At 38.1% G+C, this 26,750-nt stretch overlaps 1 protein-coding gene across 1 annotated transcript in view; it reads left to right on the plus strand.

Moving 5' to 3' along the window:
• Window positions 1-26,750, plus strand: part of LOC139454531 (ATP-dependent DNA helicase Q4-like) — a 393,084-nt gene that overhangs the window by 42,514 nt on the left and 323,820 nt on the right. The gene's annotated exons all lie outside the window — the stretch shown is intronic.

Raw genomic sequence — 26,750 nt, forward strand, 5'->3', positions numbered from 1 at the left:
ACCATCAGACAGTTCACAGCAATGATCCATGCCATTGGTGTATGTTGACACTATCAGACAGTTCACAGCAACGCTCCTTGTCATGTTGGTATAGGTAGACACTATCAGACAGTTCACAGCAATGATCCATGCCATTGGTGTATAAATAGAATAGGCACCATCAGACAGTTCACAGCAATGATCCATGCCATTGGTGTATAAATAGAATAGACACCATCAGACAGTTCACAGCAACAATTCATGCAATTGGTGTATAAATAAAATAGACACCATCAGACAGTTCGCAGCAACGATCCATGCCATTGGTGTATAAATAGAATAGACACCATCAGACAGTTCACAGCAACAATCCATTCCATTGGTGTATAAATAGAATAGACACCATCAGACAGTTCACAGCAACAATCCATGCCATTGGTGTATAAACAAAATAGACACCATCAGACAGTTCACAGCAACGATCCATGCCATTAGTGTATTAAACAGACGCCATCAGACAGTTCACAGCAACGATCCCTGCCATTGGTGTATGTTGACATTATCAGACAGTTCACAATAAGGCTCCATGCCATTGGTGTATGTCAACAGTTCACAGCAACGATCCATGCCATTACTGGATGTAGACGCCATCAGACAGTTCACAGCAATGACCCATGCCATTGATGTGTTATTTTTAGATCATCTTCCCAAGGCAAGGGCGTGAACTGACTATAAAAATCCAGTTCCCGTCATTGTCAAACTTGGTTGGAGTTTCTGAATTACATTTTGGCTGGACAAATGAGTCTGCGTAGTCCAATCAAAATGGTACAATGAAATCGATCTCTAGTTCGTAACATGACAACAGTCATACAGATTTCAGTCAATTGCAGGATTTGCAAAGCATTTGCACTGCCAACTTTTTTCCAAATCTATTCATATTTTTAATCAAGGTGCTCAAGCTATAATTTGATGCACTTTGCGAGGTAAGACATGTTTTATCACAATATAGATCTTGATTATCAATTAGATCGTCTTGACTGTGCACTGCCATCTTTTAGTCATATGAGAGTTGGAAACTGATGTGTCAATAGGAGGAACACAGAAGGGACATACATGTAACTTGTAATCGCCACTGGTGGCGCTACAATAGTGCCATGAAATTCCAGCCTAGGTCGGCAACTTTTGTTATCAGTTAACTGCTTTGCCTCAGGAAGATGAATTGAGATTGATAAATCCTCTAAAGGTGGGTTAGCTCAGGCTGAATATGAGATGGAAATAGCCTTCAGAGCCAACTCATAATTTAGTACTGCATTTTTTTCACTGAGAGGTGTCTCAGATAACTGTGCTCTTGTGGCAAAGAACAGCTGTCAGGAGATCTCTTTTGATTGGCTAACAATATGAAGGCATCTTTTGATTGGATAACAATACGTAGGCATCTTATTGGCTAACATTTTGTAGGCATCTTCTGTTTGGCTGACATTAGTAGGCATCTTCTTATTGGCTAACAATACAGAGGCATCTTCTAATTGGCTAACAATACATAGCCATCTTCTGATTGGCTAAAATATGTAGGCATATTCTGATTGGCTAAGAATGAATATAAATGTTTGAAGATTAATGAATATTCCCCAAAACCATGTTATTATTTTTAAGCAGCCTTATGACTATTTTAAAATTAAATGGTCAGACTGACAAAAGACTATGATATGAAAGTCATATTGCTAGAGTAACTCATGGAAGTCGGGCTGAAGACAGTATCGTGGAATATGTACCGGGTATGATGAGTGTAGGGTTCACTATAGCTTCTGCAATACAGTACCTTTTTACATGGCTTACAAGATTATTGACGAGACACCAACTTGACACCGTGCGGTTTCATGAAGCCCATGTAATCAGGATGTTGAAATCCACAAGGAAAGGGAGAGAGCCTTTGAAGTTATACTTGTTGATGGATCTCAGTTTTTGATGTCTCCTTTTAATTAATAAACTTGGTGAAGTTACGTTTTCCCTCCCAATTTTGAAGAATTTGCATTTAGACAATTGGAATTGAAGTAATAGAATTCTGCATTTAATGACATACTTAAACCAGGCTTAGAAAATAACTGCTCAGACAATAATACTTGCCAAAAAACCCTGAAATTACACTGCAAATATTTCCCTGACACGCCTTAGTTAGCATAACAATTGTGTTTGGGCTTCATTCTGTGAAATTGCATTCATTTTTTCTATATTCATGTGGATAAATGTTCAGATATAAAAAATGCATATGCAGAAAAATATTTTCAAAGCAAGTTTGATATATTGATGTCAAATTGAGTTAGAAGACAGATATTATTTGTGCCTGAAAACCGCTATGAAGATGACATTCTCATGATGACATATTATTAGATTCCATGTTTATTACTCACAGATAGCAAAGTGTTCAAGCACAATGAGAGGCTGTCAACAAACTTGAGAATTGGGAATATTTTAGCTTGTATTGATGATTGTCTGCTTTATACTCAAGGTAAAATATGAGACTTTTTGTTCACATCAGTTGAAATCTAATTGGATATTTTTAAAGTTGGATCATTCCTGTTGGAGTCCTTGAAAAACCTGTTTAACTGAACGCATGAAAGACTTTGACATCATTCTTTTTCAGTCATGACTATTTTGGGTGCAGTTCCCTCATCAACTTGTGGTTGACACGGGCAAATATACGTGTTATATCGCAGTGTAATGTATTGTTAAACAATGATTGTAACTGTATAACATTGTTTCTGTTAAGATTCAGTATATGTTCATTGCATTGTATTTGGACTATGATGAGTTGTTATGAATGTAGTTCTGTTTCATGTAAGCAGTGGACAGGAAGTTATTAGATTTAGATGTTAAAATTATCTGTAAACATCCGGAATAGTATTGATAGTTACCAAGCATTAGAAATATGTTGAATATTCTGTGATGTTCTAGTGACACTGGGTTGGTTTGCACTGTGTGAAAGTGCTAGTTAGACTATGTAAGTGGAGCGGACGAATGTCTGTCATCTCAAATTTCATCTGACAAGCTTTTGTGTGAAGACCACTTCTCACCCCAGATTCCTAGCCTAGGCTATCATGGAAGCTTGACCACTGTTAAGGCATATAATGCGTGGGGGATATAGCGATCAGCCAGTCTGTCCGTCTGTAATAATTTCCTTTTCTGGAGCAGAACTCGAAAACCATTCAGTGTATTTGATCGAAACTTGGCAAATCTATCAGTCACATACAGAAGTGGTGCCTTTTGATAATTTGGGATTTTTTTAATTTTTTTATTTTTTAACATTGTTTTGGAAAGAAGTTGGACATTGACTCTATAAGAAGTTAGACAGAGGCTCCTTTGTGGATGGGGTTCGTTTCCAGGGCAGAATTCGAAAACCATTCAGTATATTTGATCGAAACTTGAAAGATGTATCAGTCACATGCTAAAGTGGTGCCTTTTGCTATTTTGTAATTTTTAAATTTGTTATTTTTAATTCTTGATTTCTGTTGAAATAATTTGGACTTAGTCTCAAAAGGGTGGGGGTAGGTGTCATTTATGTAGCACAATTTGAAAACAGTGAGAGAATTTTTATACAAACTTGGTACATGTATTAACCAAGGGCTGAAGTGGTGCATTTTGCTATTTTGTAATTTTTAAATTTATTTTTTTCTGTTTCCATGGCAACAAGTTTGACTTTGTCTCTGTTCATAGTAGTGTGTTTATCTGGACCATGTATCTAAAACTAAAAGGTATTCTTTCTTGAAACTGTGCACACACAAAGACCAGGTTATCAACTTTTTGCTATTAAGGTATTTTTAGAATTTATATATATATCTGTATCCATGGCAACAACTTTAATTTTGACTGACAAAGAAATACGAAGTTCTGAATCCCAATTCCATAGTATTGTCTTTATAGCTCAAAAACTACTATTGTATATGGACAGACAGATTAGAAATTCTCTCATCAAGTTGGACTTCAGGTGATTTGCTCTTTCGAACTTGTTGGGGCCAGTGATTTGTGATCCCGTGATGACTCTTGTTATTCTTGTAATTATCATGTCCACTGCTCTCACATTCTATGCTGCCATTGTATATTGTACTACCACTCTGTAACAGTCAATCCAGTGACACGAAAACGGATTTGATAATGTTGTTGAAACGAAAAACAGTAATAAAGAAAGAGAAAAACTTTGAAAAAGTTATAAATCTATTAACATTTGTGTTACCTTTTGTAGTTTTCATGTACCGAGACTATGGAAATGCAGTGCCAGTTAAAAATGGCTTGACAAAAAATAATTTTATTCGTGCATGTGTGCGGGATTTTGTCATGTGACACTATGGTAAGAATTGACATGACAACATAAGCTCAGAATAATCAATTTTATATATCATCTGTACACATCTATCGCAATTATAAGAATTTTAACGCTTTGTCCTTTTTTGTTATTTTTGCAAAGAATATAACAGTTACTTAATTGGTGAAGTCCAAATAGTTTCTGATACATGTTTTTGGTGGAAGTTTTGTGATCATTCAGTACAAAAGGGTTTATATGTAATGCAAACATCTCTTTTTATTTTTATGCAAACTGAACTGGAGTGTCTCCAAAGTATTCAGAGGTTTTCTTAAAAGATCTGTCATATAAAGCATTGAATACCAAATTATGATTTTGACATCTTGAATATTCATGACAGAATATTTTGTTTGTTTGTTCTTGAATGCATCATGCAACATTAATCCTGCTATATGACAGGCCTGTATTTAATGGAGACCGGGCCAGACAATCTGGTGCTTGATTTTAAGAGGAAACTGCCATTCTGCCAGGATATGATGACTCTGCCTGACCACTCGATCCATTTTGTCTCCTCTTGTGACAAGTATGGGTTACTGGGGACCTATTGTATCCTATAAATCCCCAGAGTCTTTCAGAATATTACTCACATACTTTATCCTGGCTTACAGGGGAGGAGCATGAGTCACACCAGTTGACCCAGTGGTCTAAGTGGCTGCCGTTTTCGGTGCAGAGTACGCGATCCACAGGAGTTTAACAGAATAATACTTCAAACATGTCAAAAGTTTATACTTTTTAATTTGATACCATACAATGACCCACCTTTTGAATTCAGGGGTCCGTACCACAATGCTATAGTACCTCTGAAGTTATTGTAACTCCCGTACTTTAACATAGACTTACGACTGTCATTGCACTACGATCGCCTTGTGGCATGGGCTCTGCACCACAAAGTTTACAATCACGTCACAATACCCGATGACGTAATTTGTGGAATTATTTTGCAAGATCCACTGAGGAAACAATGCCATGTGACATCAGCCTAGCAACAAGGTTGCTAGGGTCATCGAGTGGAAAAGCTCCACTGAGTCATCTATCATCTCTACACACAATGTCTTTGAATTGTTGGGAGTTTTCAATGTTTATTTGTGAAACTTGTTCCTGCTGTAAATTAACACACGTTTTGGTATGTTTATTCAGGGGGTTATCTCTTCATGGGCGAGTAATACGCTGTATGTTTATTAAGCGGGTTATCTCTTCATGGACGAGTAATACGCTGTATGTTTATTAACGGGTTATCTCTTCATGGATGAATAATACGCTGTATGTTTATTAACGGGTTATCTCTTCATGGATGAGTAATAAGCTGTATGTTTATTAACGGGTTATCTCTTCATGGACAAGTAATACGCTGTATGTTTATTCAGGGGGTTATCTCTTCATGGACGAGTAATAAGCTGTATGTTTATTAACGGGTTATCTCTTCATGGACGAGTAATATGCTGTATGTTTATTAAGCGGGTTATCTCTTCATGGACGAGTAATACGCTGTATGTTTATTAACGGGTTATCTCTTCATGGATGAGTAATACGCTGTATGTTTATTAACGGGTTATCTCTTCATGGACAAGTAATACGCTGTATGTTTATTCAGGGGGTTATCTCTTCATGGACGAGTAATACGCTGTATGTTTATTAAGCAGGTTATCTCTTCATGGACGAGTAATACGCTGTATGTTTATTAAGCGGGTTATCTCTTCATGGACGAGTAATAAGCTGTATGTTTATATAGTGGGTTATCTCTTCATGGACAAGTAATACGCTGTATGTTTATTAAGCGGGTTATCTCTTCATGGACGAGTAATACGCTGTATGTTTATTAACGGGTTATCTCTTCATGGATGAGTAATACGCTGTATGTTTATTAACGGGTTATCTCTTCATGGACAAGTAATACGCTGTATGTTTATTCAGGGGGTTATCTCTTCATGGACGAGTAATACGCTGTATGTTTATTAAGCAGGTTATCTCTTCATGGACGAGTAATACGCTGTATGTTTATTAAGCGGGTTATCTCTTCATGGACGAGTAATAAGCTGTATGTTTATAAAGTGGGTTATCTCTTCATGGACAAGTAATACGCTGTATGTTTATTAAGCGGGTTATCTCTTCATGGACGAGTAATACGCTGTATGTTTATTAAGCGGGTTATCTCTTCATGGACGAGTAATGAAACTAAAATATCTAAGCTGATTCTCAGCTGTGTCTTCACTTATTATGTAATGTTGTTTCTCAATGACTGAAACATTGCTTGCACTATCAACCATTTGTGTGGTTGATAGGGCTACCTCTCTCTCATAATCAGCCATATGGCTTTGACAGTGCTGTTCCGGTTGCCAGGGATATTCTTCACTCATTTTAGGAATTAGAAACACAATTCAATATTGTTGAGAAATGATTCAAACTATTTGGAAAATGAACTGCAATGCAAAGTTTTGAAATGGGTACCTGATGGAAGAAATATTTGTGTTAAGATAAATTTGAGTGGCATGAGCAATTCCTATCTTGTATCAGGTAGGGAGATTGAGAATATGTGGCTGTTTGTTATTCATCATACCACAGACAATAATGCCAGTCCATGCTAGTCATCTGTTGGATTGGCATTCTAGAAGCTGGTGAGTAAGTCAGAAAACGTACAACTTCATGGATAACAACTTCTAGCTTGTTGCATATCCAGCTTGATAGCAGTGTAAAAAACACATGGAAACAGCTCAACATGCAATAATTCAGAAATTGTTATCCATCAAGTTATACTTTTTCTTATTTGTATAAGCCATCTATCTCTTTGTGCAGGAATGGCTCAATCAGTTCTCTCATTGTCCACTAAATATGGTAAATAAGACATCCCTGCTAGCATTATACCTTTCTAATGATGCAGTCAGAATCAGACAGGGGATTTTTCTTATTGATATGGAAATGTTTTTTTGGCTTTTATTCACAATGGGTAGGCCTTTGACAAACAGAGTTCAGACATAGCTCCTATTAGACCCGTAATTTAATCCTGGGTAATCTGATGTCAAGTTGTTTTTGTCAAGGAATCCTGCTCTCAGCACAATGCCAGAATGGGGACAAAACATTTTAACATCATGTTGTCTTCATTGTATAACACTAATCAAGGCCGGTGACTCGACAGAAGTGAGATGAGTGGTTGGGTTACGGCCCACCTAATTATCCATGTCTCTCTGACAGAGTGTTTGTTTGAGATGTTCCAATGGCAACCTGCAATTGAAAGGTTAATTTGTTTACTGTTAAATTCTCAGTCATGAATGTTCATAACTACTGTTTGGGAGAATGATTTGTGTAATAACCGCTGTGGTTAAAGTAAGAATTTCTTGCTTGATAGCGGTGTTAGAACCTACACCAAAATGTCGCTCTCAATTGTCATAAAGAAGTTGTTCATCCATAAATTCTTATCCTTACTTGGTACTCCCTCCAACTTCTAAATGCCTATCAAAGAAAATAAGAATTTCTGATTGAAATAATGATAGAAAATTCCTTTTGAATTTCTGGTACATATATATAAGATATTTACTCATTATATTTTTAATACTACAATGTCAGTAATGTGGGAAATATGAAATTCGTGTTTCACCTGATGGTCAAAAGGGCAGGGGCATCATAATATTGGAGTGTGGAAGCAGAGGAAACAATTATAAAGGTACTCACTCACTCACTCACTCACTCACTCACTCACTCACTCACTCACTCACTCGCTCACTCAACAAGTAAAACTGACGAAACTATAGGTCATAATGCAAAATTATAGGGAAATTATTGAAGAACCATAACATGGTTTAAGTCGGACGAATCATTCCAATCTGTTGCTTTTGGAAGTAGAAACAAGAGATTCTCCTGGTTACGTAAGGTCGGGTTCCTCGTAAGTTTGCTCGTCTTGATTGATTCTTCACGTCAGCTTTTGTCCATTTGATCTGATTTCAAGAGTCCTCATCCAACCTGGCTTGCTCTTCTGTGAGGGAATTGGTTCTCCAAGACACCTTGTTAGACCAATTAAAAGCATATCGTGGACAAATGGGCAAACTAAAAGTAGTTAGTGTGATGTCATCAGTGGTGAACCTTGCCAAATATCATCACATTGGACAGTCAATTAAAATACTTTCCTACAACTAGCCCAAGGGCCGTTTGAACTTGAAAAGGATCCATCATCGTCTTGCATCTGTGTAGTTTTAATTTCCACTTCATCTCAAGAGCTGCTTGATGGATGGAGCTCAAGCTTATTTCTGTGCACTGTAGATAGTCCCGACCATCAGTAGGTGCAGGGGTTCAAAGTTTGTTCAAGGCAATATTAAAACTGCTTTGAGTCGAATTGTGCTGTATGTGGTAAATCAGTGAATGACAGCCATATTGGAAGTGGTATTTGTACCCATTACTCAGCCATGTCTGCGTGTCCGGTTGTGATTTTCTTGACAGCAAGAACATGGGTGAGGTATAGCATAACTCTATATGAGTGGGTATCGATTTTCTGCCCTTTGACCTTGGAATCCTCCGGCTTTCACTGCCAACTCCATGTTGATTGGTTTATGAATATATTGCAAGTGATTCCATGACATTTGATTGGCTAACCAAGAAATGTTTTGAATGTTTATGTTTCCATAAACAGAAACTAAATTAGGCCACACCCACTTCCAGACTCCTGTTTCTGATTGGTTGATTGCATTTTAAGCTGATAACATTGTCACTGATTTTGTAGTTGTCTACAGCTTTTTGTGTTAATGATTGAATAAGTTTTCTGTGATGTTAATATGGTTGACATATTTATTTATAAGAGGTGGCTTGTCAAATTTTTACCTTTATGGGGTTAGGGGGAGGACTGTTTGTACTTGTACTTCTGCCTGATCTTAGTGCTAGCCTAGCTATGGATACACATTTTACTGACTCCGAGCTGACCAGTCCTGATTTTTGCCCTTAAAGCTCAGGCAGGCATGGTAACAACAAGTTTCTTCTTTTAGCATCTTTATGACGAGTCCAGGAAGTCTATATAAGAAGGGCTTTATATTTTTTTTTGCAGTATGACACAGCCAGGGGTGTCTATATAGTTATATTATTGCATGATACGGCCAGGGTGTCTATATAATCATATTATTGCAGCATGTCACCTGTCATGCTCTTGACAGGGAATGAAATATTGTGTGGGATTTTATGTCTGCACAAAATGATGTAAACGTGTGACAAATGCCTATCAAAATATGCACTTGACCGCAGAAATTGGAAAAGAAGTTTAATTTTGGACATGCACCTTTAATGCCATAGGTTATGACTACATGTATTATCGTCTTGGCCACACGATTATATCATTAATACAGCATTAATTGAGACTTAACCTCTTGATGAATTAGACAGACAGTGAATGGGCAATTGCTTCGAGCAATATGAACAACGGGAGGTAATGTATTTTCTTTGTAATTTTTGGCTCTCTTTTTGGCAAACCTTTGCATGTAAGGCACCATTAGTGCTTTACATATCGTGGCTAATGAAGGGATGAAGATGAAGGCAGACGATTTACGATGCAGCTTCCTTTCCGTGCAGTCTTCTTGTATTTGATGTGAAATCAATTAACTGCTAGTGTTCTGCTGGGTCATCAGTAGGTTTTAGGGGTCACTATGATGGAGGGTTTGTACAGGCTTTAAAGCATTCCCTCATCAAGCCGAAGACCCGGGTTCGATTTCCCACATGGGTACAATGTGTGAAGCCCATTTCCGGTGTCCCCTGACATGATATTACTGGGATATGGCTAAAAGCGGCATAAAACCATACTCTCTCACTCCTAATAATGTGTGAGTTAGTACTCTTTTTTGCAATATTCCAGCAATATCACAGCAAGGGACACCAGAAATGGGCTTGACACATTGTATCCATGTGGGGAATCGAACCGGGGTCTTTAGCGTGACGAGCAACTTCTAATAATGTGTGTGTTTCTGTGAAATGACTGATATATAATATATCATCAGCAAGTGTTTATAAAGCACAATGAAATAGTGATGATACCAGGTGTTCGCAAACAGGTGAGTGTATCCTGCCCCACCGGTGGCATCCGTCACAAACACATGCAAAGGCAAGTCAATTGTTCAGCTAAGAAAAAAACCACATGAACATCTGGTGCAAGTCAAAGCAGGGAACTGCGTCTAACATCATCTTTGTCACTGATGCATCAAATTTGGAAATGTCCTCCACGTGTCCACCATAATACGTTTTGAAAGCTTAACTAAAGACTTAAATGTTGTAACCTTGATCCTACAACTTTTGAGCAAGAGTTGTATGACACTCTTAGAAATCTTTGCAGAATGCTCAATTGTGCCTCAAAAGTGTTTTAGAAATACTTCTATTTAGCTTGCGATTACCAAGCTGAATTTAACCTAAGTGCAGTTTCTTCTTCTTTTTGTCCATTTTAGCCATTCCTGGTATTTTTGCACTCTGAGTTTGTTAATCTTGGTTTCCCAGGAGCCAATCTTCTGTAATTGATATTAAAGAATCTATTTGAAATGTAGTGACAGGAAGGTTGAAGGCTGTACCAGGCCACAGTGTCGGAGCAGAGATGGTGGCTGTGTCACTGACAGGTTCATGTACATCATCAGTAGCTGACAGTTGCCTGGCAACCGTCTTGCTGTTTGCACAGCCATGTTTTCATCTATGACAGATTGTTTCTAATGCTTACAAAACTTCTACCTCTATTACATATCTGCCATAAATCCTGTATTTTTGCTTCAATCACACTTCAATCAAAACTAAAATTTTCAGATTTTCAACAGACATCCTTTTCACTGTCAGTTACACACAATTAGTTGCCACCATGTAGTCTCGTAACTACACATGCCGTGATGTCACTCTGGCACAATATCAGTGTTTTCCCTCATCTCCTACTGGAGGTAGATAATGTGGGGAGATGGGAGGGAGTAATTCGGATGTAATAGAGGTAGTATTCTTAGAATTATTGGGCGGTTGGGTAGCCTAGTGGTTAAAGCGTTCGCTCGTCACGCCAAAGACCCGGGTTCTAATCTCGACATGGGTACAATGTGTGAAGCCCATTTCTGGTGTCCCCCGCTGTGATATTGCTGGAATATTGCTAAAAGCGGCGTAAAATCAAACTCACTCTTAGAATTATTAACAATGATAACTATTGTTCGATAATTCTTACGAAACTTCTACCACTATTACATATCTGCATATGTTTTGAGTGTTTTATGAAACAATTTCATTTTCATCGTGTTTGTTTGTTTTCACTCCTGACAAGTGAACGTACTACATTTATTATTAATGCAAACTAACGGGAGACTGCAAACATCTAAGTCTCAGGAAGCTCAACCAAACAAGGCCCCCACAGCCCACAAGACGACACCACCACTGTTGCAAGATAATGCAACCAACCAAGTAAGGAACCACCTTAAAATATTTGAGCATCTCGGCAGTAACTTCCACACATACTACGGGTTTACGCTAGTACCACCCATGTGTAACTGGGACACCTTTATGTCCTCAGGAGAGACCCTCATCACTGAACATTGGAGGGTTGTCCGCCCACAAAACAGGTACGACGTGGCTGACCCCCAAGCCGCGGATCCCCGAGGTCCAGGAAGAACTGGACAAAATTCTTAGGGAATTCAACCAGACCTTCCCTGGGACCACCCACCAAGACATCCTACGGACATCCATGCTTCTCAACATTACAGACATAACCCTGTAATTTCGGAGAAAAAAGGGGCGGTTGGGTAGCCTAGTGGTTAAAGTGTCACGCCGAAGACCCGGGTTCGATTCCCGACATGGGTACAATGTGTGAAGCCCATTTCTGGTGTGATATTGCTGGAATATTGCTAAAAGCGGCGTATAACCATACTCACTCACTCAGAGATATAAAACTCCTCTGCAGTCAAAGAATTTTTTGTCACCCTTTATGTGAGAACTAATCACACCAGAACACACCTCTTCTATAGGTGATACACACAACTTGTGCCAATATCACCAAATAATGACCAAAACACAGTGTCATTATATGATTTTTATTCTGTCTTAAATACAATATGTTTGTTCTCTATCGCTGAACTAAAATCAGAGTTAAAGAAAACATCAAGACAATATCTCAACCAGGATGTTGTTTATATATTAAATCCTTCTATATTTAATCACGACTGCCACTGGCAGTTAACCCATGATCAAACACTGGCGACAATAACACCACCGGTACTCATTTAGATGTCACCATTCAAGACACCGGCGGCCTCTTGATCTTGAGAAGCAATCACCGGCGACAACCTCCCCATTGTTGTCATAACAACACTAGCTCACCAAACCGGTGACCTGCCTGTTTGTAACCTCAAACCACCGGTCCGATTAAGGGACTTGATTGGCTAACAAGCGTCACTATAGTTACAAACACACAAAATAAAAAGGTTCACACAACAGCTAGTAATCAGTCTGATGAGTCGAAACTCGACGAAACTAGTAACTCTAGCTACAATAACGAGTATACCACCGATGCAGCCCTGCACTCTATTTGCTCTTACATTTATTATTAGGCCACAAATGTTTTTTATGGTCTATGTATTTCTGCTGCCTAATAATCTTGGGTCAACCAAAACAAAAATATAAATATATTGGTGTAGCCCGTCTTGCTTTTAAATTACAATAACATGACATTGTTTAGGTTGATTGTTTTGTGGACTAGGTACCAATACTGTTTAAAGTATAGCATGTTTAATATTTTCACATCGACATGTACCGTATTTGCCAGAATAAGGGCTTAGAAAATTGACAAAAGGCAGCCCTTATTTAAGCCATAATGATGGAACTAAAAAGTTACAAGGCAATTATATGCACTTTTATGATGTTTTGTGTAAAAAATTGTGTGTTGTACAAAAGAAAAGATTTGTTGTCATGTAATTTTTTGGTCTTATTAGGGGATGCTTAGAAAGATTACTACAGATTGGTCAAGACCAGAGGGGCATTTTTTTTAGCAGGGCACGTAATAAGGAGAATACGGTAGCGGTATGCTTCTGAGAAGGTTTGTTCTCTTCGCAAGAGATTTGCACTTTGCAGTGTCCGCAGACATAAAACAATTATTACTTATAAAGTTGATACTTACTTAAATTTTGTATGATTTTTGTAGTTGTATGTTTTTATTGTTCCCATCTAGTGGATAGGAAAATTGAATGTTTGTATTTTCTTTTATTTTTGATGGTTTTGGTTGTGCCATCTGAGTTGGGGGTCAGTGATGACCCAGTCGTCTAAGGCGCTGCAATTCGCTGTGTAGAGTTGGGTCCATTGGGCATGCCAGAAACCTAAGATTGTGGGTTCGAATCCTGGTTCGCCCCGATTATGTTTCTAGGTTTGTCTGCACCATACCCGTGCTCGTGGGTTTCGCCGAAGTGATTAACGTCTAAGACCTGCATCACTTCAGGCTTTCCTCCCACATTAAGCTGACACACCGTGATATAACTGGAATACTGTTCAAAGCGGTGTCAAACCCAACCCACTCTCTCACTCATCTGAGTTGCATCTCTCAAGCCTGAAATGTATAAATTTGGGTTTGAATCCCAGATTTGCCTTGATGCTAGTTCTGGGTTTGTTAGCACCACGTCTTCTCAACAATATCTCAACCAGGATGTTGTTTATATATTAAATCCTTCTATATTTAATCACGACTGCCACTGGCAGTTAACCCATGATCAAACACTGGCGACAATAACACCACCGGTACTCATTTAGATGTCACCATTCAAGACACCGGCGGCCTCTTGATCTTGAGAAGCAATCACCGGCGACAACCTCCCCATTGTTGTCATAACAACACTAGCTCACCAAACCGGTGACCTGCCTGTTTGTAACCTCAAACCACCGGTCCGATTAAGGGACTTGATTGGCTAACAAGCGTCACTATAGTTACAAACACACAAAATAAAAAGGTTCACACAACAGCTAGTAATCAGTCTGATGAGTCGAAACTCGACGAAACTAGTAACTCTAGCTACAATAACGAGTATACCACCGATGCAGCCCTGCACTCTATTTGCTCTTACATTTATTATTAGGCCACAAATGTTTTTTATGGTCTATGTATTTCTGCTGCCTAATAATCTTGGGTCAACCAAAACAAAAATATAAATATATTGGTGTAGCCCGTCTTGCTTTTAAATTACAATAACATGACATTGTTTAGGTTGATTGTTTTGTGGACTAGGTACCAATACTGTTTAAAGTATAGCATGTTTAATATTTTCACATCGACATGTACCGTATTTGCCAGAATAAGGGCTTAGAAAATTGACAAAAGGCAGCCCTTATTTAAGCCATAATGATGGAACTAAAAAGTTACAAGGCAATTATATGCACTTTTATGATGTTTTGTGTAAAAAATTGTGTGTTGTACAAAAGAAAAGATTTGTTGTCATGTAATTTTTTGGTCTTATTAGGGGATGCTTAGAAAGATTACTACAGATTGGTCAAGACCAGAGGGGCATTTTTTTTAGCAGGGCACGTAATAAGGAGAATACGGTAGCGGTATGCTTCTGAGAAGGTTTGTTCTCTTCGCAAGAGATTTGCACTTTGCAGTGTCCGCAGACATAAAACAATTATTACTTATAAAGTTGATACTTACTTAAATTTTGTATGATTTTTGTAGTTGTATGTTTTTATTGTTCCCATCTAGTGGATAGGAAAATTGAATGTTTGTATTTTCTTTTATTTTTGATGGTTTTGGTTGTGCCATCTGAGTTGGGGGTCAGTGATGACCCAGTCGTCTAAGGCGCTGCAATTCGCTGTGTAGAGTTGGGTCCATTGGGCATGCCAGAAACCTAAGATTGTGGGTTCGAATCCTGGTTCGCCCCGATTATGTTTCTAGGTTTGTCTGCACCATACCCGTGCTCGTGGGTTTCGCCGAAGTGATTAACGTCTAAGACCTGCATCACTTCAGGCTTTCCTCCCACATTAAGCTGACACACCGTGATATAACTGGAATACTGTTCAAAGCGGTGTCAAACCCAACCCACTCTCTCACTCATCTGAGTTGCATCTCTCAAGCCTGAAATGTATAAATTTGGGTTTGAATCCCAGATTTGCCTTGATGCTAGTTCTGGGTTTGTTAGCACCACGTCTTCTGAAGGATGAGGGTTGGTTGGAATAAGCACGCAGAGTAGGACTAAATGTGACCCTGTGACGGTCTAGCTACATTCCTGTACCAGAGTGTGTCCATCTCTCGTCCACGAGATCTACTACAAAATAATTTACACATCCATCCATCCATCCATCCATCCATCCATCATCCATCCATCCATCATCCATCCATCCATCCATCCATCCATACATACATCCATCCATCCATCATCCACCCATCCATCCATCCATCCCTACATCCATCCATCCATCCATCCATCCATCCATACATACATACATACATACACATAAATTCTCTTCCTAATGAAATCACATGTGACTCTTGTACCTATGTACTTTGTAAGACTATTAGCATGTTTTAAAAAGTTTGTTTTTTTCAGTTGAGCTCTATTACACTGTGGCATTGTATCTCAGTGAGCTAGCACAATAAAACCGACACCAGTAGAATAAACACAAACACCAAAGTATCAGTCACCATCGCCACCACCATCACCATTACCTTTCTGTCAGATATTTTTTGTCATTATAAAAGCATTCATTTTCTCTTGAATCTCATGCATAGTGTTCTCTCATGGTTGTATGAATCTATTGTGGCAGTAGCAGTTATGTAATGATAGAACAACAATCATTTTTTTCTTCTTTTGTTTTAATAACAACAACAGAGACAGGTTGCCCAATATATATAGAACACTAAAGGTGCTCTCATGTAATACCAATTTTATTAAACGAGTGAATAGTTCTGGTATCTGATGGGAGGCGTACGTTCCACAAAGTTATTGTAGCGCTAAGGTTATCACGACTCAGTTGCGCTACAGTACGATCGCCTTGTGGAACATGGTCCTGCACCACAAAGTTTACAATCACGTCACAATACCCGATAACATAATTTGTGGAATTGTGTTGCAGGATCCATCGGCGAAATGTGATTAATCATGTTTTGTTTATTTAAAGCATTAATTGTTTATTGTTAAGCAAGCTTCTCTGCAGCCACTAGCCCACTCGTCTTGCATCAAAACATGGGCTGTGTACTCGCAGGCAGATAACGCTGATCACTGTGTCGGAATAACAAGACTGATTGATGAGTGATTTCAGCAATTTCATGCAAAATTTAGGTGTGTGGGAGTGTAAGACTGTCGGATTAATGGGTCTAAACAGCACTTATTTAATCGGTCCCCATCATTTAAGTGTTGAATAAAACCGATTGTCGTATCAACAAGACTTGACTGTATATTGGATATATTTTGCTTTACTTGTCAGGGGACATTTTTCTCATAGCCTGAGCTTACAAAGTTGCTATTTTTAGAACAGGTTCCTTTCCGGGACACGATAAGGGATAAATCATGTCACCGGGACTGACTGAAAGTTTTTCTGGCCTAAAGTTATGTGATACTTCAATTGAATACAATATGTTGTTGGTAACGTTTTACATTTTCAGGTGCTTTTGTTTTAGTCTGCAATCTGGAACCTCGAACCTATCTGATTAACTCTTTCAACACCAGTCAACCAGTAGCTTTTACAACTGTGACACTGAGTCTCCCTGAGTCTCCCTCTTGTGTGATATATGAAGCCAACATTTATCAAGAAAATGATCTGCTTGTAAAACATCTAAGCTACTACATGTTATACACCATTTGAAAGGTCTAATCCTACTGTTTACATATGAAAGTTATGTTTATCACATAATTTAAATAATGCATTTACAACTTAATTAAGTTCGTTTTAAATTAAAAAAATGTAAGCTAACACCTTCATATCATTCCCATTTTAAGGACCATGGAAGTGAAAATTTGACGTTTTTCGGCAATTATAAGATTTAATAAAATCCACTTGCCTATTTCTTTTTTATTTTTATTGTTTACGTAATCAGAAAACTATTTTAAAAAGAATTATGAATAGAATCTGTCATTTGCTGATAACAGTGACTGTCTGCTCAGTAACATGAGGAAATACTTCCTTTTTCGAATCTTCGTATGAATAACACGTTTGTCGAAACCTCGAAGTCAGGCAAATTTAGAAAGATTATATGTTCACCTATATCATGGTTATCTCCCCTGGAATCTTTTCGTAGCTGTAACATTTTATTAGATAGAAATTGGTTTATGACGTTTTCTTGCCGAAATCTGCTGCTAGATTCGTACTTGGTCAAATTTAAGCACATGATCTCAGGCAGCCAATCAAATTACAGCAATGGTACTGCCCTCATGTTTTTGATTGTGATGAAAGGTTTTGGTTAAATCGTGTTAAGCAGGAAATAGAGATCTATATTAAAAATATGGAACTTCGTGAATGTATCATGCTAGGTTATGAGCTGTGCAAAGATTTCTCATGAATATATTTTTGCATTAGACATTGTGTCCGAGCCAAGAATTCGAGGCGATGTCATTTGACTTACATTATACGCAATCACACAAAAAGATGGAAATAATAACTTAGATGTAAGTTTGATATCTTTTTGATATATTTTTGTTGATTTTACTTCTTACTTTATACAATGTATTTAAAGATTTACTTGAAACATCTTTATTTTGCTCTTTGAAGTGTGTGTCCAAGAATTTTATTTTCAATAACATTGCAGGAAATAGTGAGTAAGCTTTTAATCTATTGAAAAATATGATAAATTGAAATGAAAAACGTATTTCAGACATTGTTCAATGTGATATTTTTAATAAATGAATAATATGACAGGTAGTATAATGAAATTATATACTATTTTGACATGACTACTACCTGCGGTGTTTGGGGACTCAAGGCTTCTTGGCCGGTTTTCCGGCCTGCGGTGTTGAAAGAGTTAAGCAAACAAACAAACAAACAAGCAAACAAATGCATAGGCGGATCCAGAGGGGGCGGGTCCAGCGGGTCTGGATGTAGTATGTAAAATCAGTAAAATCATGTGGGAGAAGATTTTGATATTTTGGACCCCTCCCTTTTAAAAATGCAGGATTCACCCTTGAAACATAATTTCATCTGGAAAATAGTAAGTCAGTTGTAAACCTTTTCAAATTTCATGATGATGGCATTCCCAAAGACTTACAATAAATATAAATGTCACTACATTTGGGGTTAGAGGGCAAATTCGAAGATTCTTGTAATGGCCGTGCACACACTGGTGGCAGCGATGTTTCCGAGAGTGTAATGAAGGTGACATGCTGGGAAGAAGCTTGGTCAGGCCTGGTTCCAAGGGAGCTAACTGCTGCTACGTCCTGAGGAGCTTGTATGTATCTGTGAAGATGCTCAGGATACAGATGTATTGTACAGTGTAGACTGTCACAGGTGTCACCTGGTTACCATCTGCTGGAGCCTCTGTAATGGAAGTGTCACAGAACTGTCAGAACTATTGTGTATACCTACCGGGATCTTGTCAGGTGATAGCACTATCATAGCATATTCCTATTTATTTTTGGATGAATTATTTTCATCAGAGATATTAAATATCCATGAAAACATTGTTAAACATTATGTTAAACCGATGATAGTCTGAACAAATATTGAAATATTTACTTTGGATTGAAATATGTTTAAACGTAATATTAAATTATTAAACTGAACTTATATGTACCAGTTTATTGATATATAACAGGTCGGACGTGACAATAAATATGTTGAGGAAGTACATTCTGCTGAAAATGTTTTGAACCAAGGAAATGTTTTAATTTGCCCAATGAACCCAACATTGTCAGTATTGTTTTTACTCAAAGTAGTAATATTATTTCGGGAAAAATACCTCCCTTTGGATTCGCAAAATATGCTCTGATTTTATGTCGCCATGTCTCATGGCATGACAGATTGACTACAGTAATACATTTATGAAAGAATCTGGTGTTCTTTTACTTCTTTTGAGTAGTATATATAAATACTCATTCAAAATTTTATTTTTCATGAATTTCATGCCAATATTTCGGTTTTCTGAGTAACTTTCAAATTTGACGTTTTCAGTGGTCAAAATGATTCCTGATCCTATGTCATCGTTTGATTGGTTGATTCCACTGTTTCAGTACTTATTCATTTCTTTTGTGGTGTTCGGTGGATTGGTGCCATGTTTAATTGGATAATATATTATCACTGGTTAAATACTGATCACTAAATCTATTTCAAGCCTTCAGTTTTCACCTTACCTGCTGATGTGAGGAGTCTCATTTTGTTGCAAAGTGTCATGTTTTTTAAATACTTTGATGAGACGACTTGCATATGATATCACCAGTTTCTGTTATATATGTCATAAGACTGCTCAAACTATTTCTACAGATTTCTAAATATGCAAATAATTTGTTTAGATTTCCAAAACAATTATGTGTCTTCATTGTCTTCACAAAAAGTTCTTTTAGTTATACACAATGTTTTTAAAATTCATCCAAACTTTTGCATTCCAGGCAGTCGATGATACATGTTGGTCATCTAAAATGGCAGACATGGTTTTGTGATTAGCGAACTTCAGATATAATGAACACATTTGAAAAATCCTTTCGAGGTTTTAGGACTGTGTAGATTGCTGCTGTTGAAACTGTGATATTATCTGTCAAGTTACTTATAGTTTCTGCAAGGTATTGTAGGATTGTGGTTGAAGTGTTCCCTTGTCATGCCTAATGCCAATCTTGGTGTCCGAAGTTAGCTGCTATATTATTCCTGGAAAAATCCCATTTCACTTTTGATTGGAATATTTTTAGCTTTCCGTAATACAGAAAAATACATCTCATAATATGTGACGCGTATGGTTGAAGAGGACATGTCTGATTATCCCCGGGGGCACAAGTGGCCAAGTCGTCTAAGGTGCTGCGATTCGCTGTGCAGAGTTGTGTCCCTTGGGTACGCCAGAAACCTATGATTATGGGTTCGAATCCCGGTTCGCCCCGATTATGTTTCTAGGTTTGTCATGGGTTTCACCGAAGTGGTAAACGTCTGAGACCTGCATCACTTCGGACTTTCCTCCCACATTATGCTGACCCGCCGCGATATAAATTGAATACTGTTAAAAGCGGCATTAAACCCAACTCACTCACTCACTGATTATCCCCATCACAACCTGAGTAGTGTATGTGTAGAGGAGTATCAAACTACACTCACTCACACTTGTTGCTATGCTATGTATTGTCAGTTAAATGTAACATTCTGTTAGTATTGAGTTTTGATGCTGTCATGGTAGCATGACCACAGTACCGACACTAGATTGCAATTTCTCTTTCTCCTTTGCACACAACACTAACACCTAATTCACTTATCTGTGATTTTGTATTTCCTGATTGCATCATGTTCATTTTTAAGTTCATTTAATTAATATTATTCAAAATTAAATTACATTAATTACAGTAAACTACGTTTATAACGCACACACTTACAACGAACTGATGGATATGACGAACTTACATTTTTGTCCTGACTATTTGCTGCTGTTATGCTGTATATATGCTTATAGCAAATTTCGGTTATAACGAACTAAAATTAGAGGTCCCTTTGAGTTCGTTATAACCATAGTTTACTGTACTGTTTTTTGTGATTTTGAGCAAAACTGTGTGTGAACTGATCTGCCAACTGCATATACTCACCATGACTGAAAACTTAAACAATGCCATAGTTGTAGAGAATAAATATATTTTATAATCCACTGTTTGAATTATTATGTGCAATAATTGTTTGTTTTCTTGTGTGAGTTAGTGAGTATGGTTTTAGACTGTTTTTAGCAATATTCCAGCAATATCAAGGCAGGGGGACACCAGAAATGGGCTTCACACATTGTACCCATGACGGGAATCAAACCCGGGTCTACAGCATGATGAGCAAACGCTTTAACCACTAGGCTACCCAACCGCCCCTTTCTTGTGTGAAGTAGCTTGGCTTTAGGATGTTTTCGTCTTCATGAATACTGAATACTTGGTCAGTTTTTAACAGTGGCTTGTCAAATTATTGCCTATGTAAAAAACTGACCTATGATGCCCTCGTATGACAGGAATACAGCTGGTCAGGGTCATTTTAACAAATAAACACTTAGTTTTCTCTGCAAGGTGTCAGTAGCTACTGGTAGGGTGGACCATGCTTTCCCTTTTCACGAACACCTGGTGTGATTTTTAGAGGATCTATTCATATAATTTTGGTTGCAATTTTGAATTTTACACCAAATGGAATGAATCTGTTTTGGTGGATGATCGTGACTGGATGTTTTGGGGCATTGATGTTTTGTATTTTATATATCAAGTGCTACCTGGAAGATGTTTTTCAATTTGAACACATGTGAAAAAAGCATAGTTTAGCCATGTTTAGCCGATAATAGCTTCAGGTTTCATTTCTGCCGATCGTTGTGTTCAAGTTTGCTGAAGTTATGAAATTGGGTGTTTATTACTGAATCATCGGAGCAAAGATGACGACAAGGTGGTGGTTATTTCTGGGTTATTTGTAAGATTCCTTGGATTTGATTGGCAGTTTGCTGGTGATTCTGTGCTCTGAAATGATCCACAGTAAAACAGGGTTACAACAAACCTCTGAGGATTGTAAAAATTAGTTTGTTGTCCCCCGCCGCGCGAAAGCGCGAAGCGGGGGATATAGTATTCACGACCGTCCGTACGTCCCACCTGTTTGTTGCCGCGATATCTCAAGAACTAAACACTGGATTGTCTTCATATTTTGAACTATGGTGTATATACAGACTCCGCTGACACCAGTCGGTTTTGGTGACCTTGACCCCATTTTCAAGGTCACAGCAGGCATATCTGCTTTTGGAGTTGGAAAACGGTGTTGCCGCGATATCTCAAGAACTAATCGCTGGATTGTCTTCATATTTGGTACTATGGTGTATATACAGGCGGGGGACATTTCATCACTTCTGTGACAAATACGTGTTGTATCTGTTTGTTACTTGCAAAACCATGTCCGCCATTATAGATAATTATGTATTTGATGTTTGATTGGCTGCTGGTGGTGACTGACTCTGACTGATTTTGACCAGCTTGTTATCCATGTTAGAATCTTTTTTTTTTCAGATCTAGTTCTAGGGATGAAGAATCTGTTGGGTATAGCCTTTAATTAATTCAGTATTTTTTATTTGTGGTAATAACTGTATGAATTGATCATTGACAGTCAGTTATGACACCAGGTGTTTGCAAAAAAGGGTACGCATGTCCTTGCCACTCCCACAATTTGCATAATAAGTGCCGTATTCGACATAATTAGCGCCCAGGGTGCTCTTAAAATTAGAAATAGGGAGCTCTTATTAGAATATAATTTTGGTGAAAAAAAAACAGTTGAAAGATCATGAATTTCATGTTTTACGCTGACAGCTTGAATGATACAAATGAAGAGTCTGTGTGTATTATAATACACAAATATATTAGTCATGTGCACATTGATCAATCGGAAGGGGTGCTAATTGGGATTGTTCCCCAGCCAATATATTAGCAAATATCGCCATGGGCGCTTATTAGATTGGGGCACTTATTACGTTGAATACGGTAAGTGTTTATTTGTTGTCTAACAAAGCAATCCAAACCTTTTGAATAGTTTGTTATAACCAATGATCAAGGTAAACATTTTCTGTTGTTTTTTTATTCGTATATATGTGGATTCTAAATTTCACAATAGGCTCTTAAAAAGTGTCGACATTTTAATGCCGCTTTTAGCAAAAATGGGCTTCAAACATTGCACCCATGTGCAATTTAAACTGTGGCATGACAAAAGTTTATCATCCTAATGACATGATATTGACATATGTTGCAAGTCAGGTAGGGCTGGGACGGGTAAGACGGGTACCCACAGGACTACATGGACCTGTAGTTAGTCCCATGATATGTCGTTTAATGACAAAAACTCACTTCATCTCAGAGTTACACTACAAGTCGCTAATGTTCGCATTTCTTTCTGACGGTTCACATAGTCCTTTTGACGTGTATATGTTTGAGTAACGATAAAGCTTCAGTCAACTTCAGTGTACGCATGATCTGATTGTTTGATATGTGTATCTAAATAATTTTGGCCAGGGCTGCGGTAAAACAATTCCCAATCAGACATTTTGTTCCCAATTCTTGAGATCAGCAGTGGGCACCTGGGTAGGGTCGGGTAATAGGGGGTCGGGTACCTTGGAAGTAAATTTGGACTTGTCCCAGCCCTAAATGATAGATAATAGTTAACTAGGAATGCTTGAAATGTGTATGGTAACACAGGGTGGGGGAGTTCATCCCTCACAGGGGGCACGGGTAACCCAGTTGTCTTAGGCACCGCGATTCGCTGTGCAGAGTTGCGTCCCTTGGTCGCGCCAGAAACCTATGATTGTGGGTTCGAATCCCAGTTCACCCAGATTATGTTTCTAGGTTTGTCAGCACCATACCCGTGCTCTTGGGTTTCACCGAAGTGGTAAACATCTAAGTCCTGTATCACTTGGGGCTTTCCTCCCACATTAAGCTGACACGGCGTGATATGACTTGAATACTGTTAAAAGCGGCGTTAAACCCAACTCACTCACTCACTCTTCCCTCACACCTGGTCAAATGGGTTCTGTTTCTCAGATAAGTTGTCAGGGAGGAAAATGGATGGTCAATCTCTCAGTCTGCATCTGACTTTGGAGAAGACTTGTGAAAATAAGATAATGACACAACAGTTACAGTCAACGATATGCAATTTTATTGTCATATGCAAAAAGGAGAAAACTTGACAAAGAAGAGCATGATAAATTGATATGTGATGAGTTAAAATAAGCCACCATTTCTTAGAGTAATATTATGATCTCAATCAGCCCATATGCTATAAATAAACTCTGTGGTCCGACAGGAATTCTTTTCCCTTATGAGCCATCATAAGTCTTTCAATAAAACAGGAAACGCTATTCTCAGAAAAAATCAGAAAGTTTTACATTTTCTTCTTAGACTGTTGATAAACTATGATTGCAATGTTGATAGACAGGCTACTTGTTAACGGCTACCTGTTATAAAGTTTTCGGCTGAAAAATAAGGTTCCTACTTTGAGTGACCCTATCACGTTGATATTTTTAAGACCGGTGCATGAGACTTTACTTATTTCACAGGGAAAGCCAAGTATTCTCTTTGTAAAGTATTTTGTATGTGGCTTCTAAATCTCCTTTTATTTTAATGACCATGTGTCATTGGATCAGAGAGAATGTAGTTCTGACACAAAGGGAGATAATAAAGTCAAAGTCAAATTTACGGTTGTCTCAAAGAAAAAGCTTAGTCCCTCTGTATTCCTTCTTTATTCAACATATTTGGTTATGTCAAACCCTGGATAACTTGGAAGTATTTACATAGGTTCCTTCAACTTCGACACCACGTTGTTTGACTGTATACATATACTTTTTCCTCACTTAATACATGGTAAGAAATGTAAATTAGTTGATAGAATAATGATTCTAGATAAATAACAGCTACAAAACCCTTTCAATATTCAATAGTTGATTGTACGATTCTGACTATATCACGAGCATGTGTTTATGAATCAAATAGGGATGATACCAGGTGTTCGCGAAAAGGTGGGCGTATCCTGCCCCACTGGTGGTACCTGTCACAAGCACATGCAAAGGCTAGTCAATTACCAGTCAAGGCAATCAAGAACATTCCTCTATTTGATAATGATGTTAGCGATGTCACAATGGCTAAGGCCTGTGAAGATTCTGGGGTAGAATAGGTCTTCAGCAACCAGTGCTTGTCGTAAGAGGCGACTAACGGAATCGGGTGGTCAGGCTCACTGACTTGGTTGATACATGTCATCGATCCCAATTGCGTGGATCGATGCTCATGATATCAATCACTGGATTGTCTGGTCCAGACTCGATTATTTACACACCGCGGTCATATAGCTGGAATATTGCTGAGTGCGGCGTTAAACAACAAAACCAACCAAACCAAACCACAATGGCTAAACGTCAGAAGCTATGGAATGTTGTTTTGTTTTTATATGGCATGATTCTTCAGTCTGTATAACTGAGTTAAATAATATAAGGGTTTCTGTGTACATAATCAAATATGAGTTATTACACAAAGAAAACATTTTTTTGATGACTTCAAACTTGGACTCCCAGCTCAACTGAGGCTAGTCGGTCACTGTAAGAATTGTGTGAGGTTGGAACTGTTACTATGAGATCATACATATATTCTTAGTTCCCAACAATGACCGGTGTGAGAATGACCAGCAGTGTCTTGACCACTTGATAAGGCCGTTGTGTTGAAGTCAGTGACTATAAGAGACAGAATATGACAATGACAGAGCTACGTGATTAAGACAACTGTTGCATTCTTTGACGTCTTTCATATGCTTTGGCGGCTGTGATAACTGTCATTCTTTAGCAACCACTACATCAAACCATGGACACAAATTGCTCATCTAAGAAGGAAAACAGTAATTTTGTGAAGAAGTATTTGTGTGCATAAACGTTGGACAAAGACAAAGCCCCTTCTGGAATATATTTTCAATGGTTTGATCTTAACTTATACGCTGTGGGCTGGAACATATTGTATGAAGCAATCCACGAACAGGGCTATGCTGTCTCAATATTTAACCCTGTTCATGGATACTGCATCATGAGAAATCTCAAGGCTAAAAATTTAAATATTGTTTTGGGCTGTGGTATCCGAACTCACTTACTCACACGCTGTGACTACCATTGGAGTCTCACGCCAAGAGGTCTTTCTTCTGGGATGCTTCAAGATCTTTTTTCAGAAAATATCACATGGATATCATTTTCAGCAAATACCTACCACAATTGAATTTGTTTCTTGTTTAACGCAGCATTCATCAATATTCCAAGGGAAATGATGACAGCTTGTTAATAATTCAATCTGGACCAGACAAACAAGTGACTGATATTAACTAGGTCAGATCATTTCGGATGAGTGGTTTAGGAAATGATGAGGTTCTAGAGAAGACACTTAGTTCTTTCGGATTTTCACTTGTCTTCAGATGCAATCTTCTGAGACCTACATCACTTCGGGCTTTCCTCCCGCATCAAGCTGACACGCCGTGATATAACTGGTATAATGTTAAAAGCGGCGTTAAACCCAACTCACTCACTCACTCAGAAGCAATCCTGTTGACATTGCTTCTGCTCATACTACTGTTTGTCTGGCCAGGACACAGTTGTTGAAACTACCTAGAATATTGCTGACTAGGTCATGATACAACAATCCCTTACATTGTATACTCCTCAAAAAGTACTAAGGACCACCCTATTCTTTTATATTACTAAAGCCCCGCGAAGATCCAGGTTAGAATAGGTCTTTGGAAATAAGGCTTTCCGTAAAAGGTGACTATGTTTGTCTTAGGAGGTAAGAGGTGACTAACTGGATCAGGTGGTCAGGCTCGCTGACTTGCATGGATT

Source organism: Haliotis cracherodii, unplaced genomic scaffold, assembly GCF_022045235.1.
Source record: "Haliotis cracherodii isolate W230 unplaced genomic scaffold, xgHalCrac1.p SCAF_10, whole genome shotgun sequence".
Lineage (NCBI taxonomy): Eukaryota > Metazoa > Mollusca > Gastropoda > Lepetellida > Haliotidae > Haliotis > Haliotis cracherodii.